General features: G+C 55.5%; 2 long non-coding RNA genes across 3 annotated transcripts in view; both read right to left on the reverse strand.

Annotated features, from left to right (window-relative positions):
• The window catches only part of LOC123017352, a 2,401-nt gene extending 2,164 nt beyond the window's left edge, over positions 1-237 (reverse strand). For both annotated transcript variants that reach the window (XR_006413587.1, XR_006413588.1), the window contains exon 1: positions 34-237. This is a non-coding gene — a long non-coding RNA (uncharacterized LOC123017352). The remainder of the gene's footprint in view (positions 1-33) is intronic.
• The window catches only part of LOC123017351, a 6,472-nt gene that overhangs the window by 2,634 nt on the left and 3,591 nt on the right, over positions 1-247 (reverse strand). The gene's annotated exons all lie outside the window — the stretch shown is intronic.

Consider the following 247-nt stretch of genomic DNA (forward strand, 5'->3'; position numbering starts at 1 on the left):
CAGCCCATAAGCCACGGCGCTTTGCACATGTACCTGAGATAGGGGCTTCTCCGCTGGAGGCGGCATCGCTGCCTGGACACAAAGGATTGCACAGAAATTCCATCAGCCGCTCGTGCAATGGCGGGAATCCATTAATTGGTCATCGGCTCGTCGTGCCTGGGCTGAAATCCATTAATCGGCCATCGGCTTGTCGTGCCTGGCATGAATTCCATGAATCTGCCATCGGCTCGTCGTGCCTTTTTGACAC

The sequence above is a fragment of the Varanus komodoensis genome, unplaced genomic scaffold (assembly GCF_004798865.1).
Source record: "Varanus komodoensis strain SLA01 unplaced genomic scaffold, ASM479886v1 scaffold9122, whole genome shotgun sequence".
NCBI classification, from domain to species: Eukaryota; Metazoa; Chordata; class Lepidosauria; order Squamata; family Varanidae; genus Varanus; species Varanus komodoensis.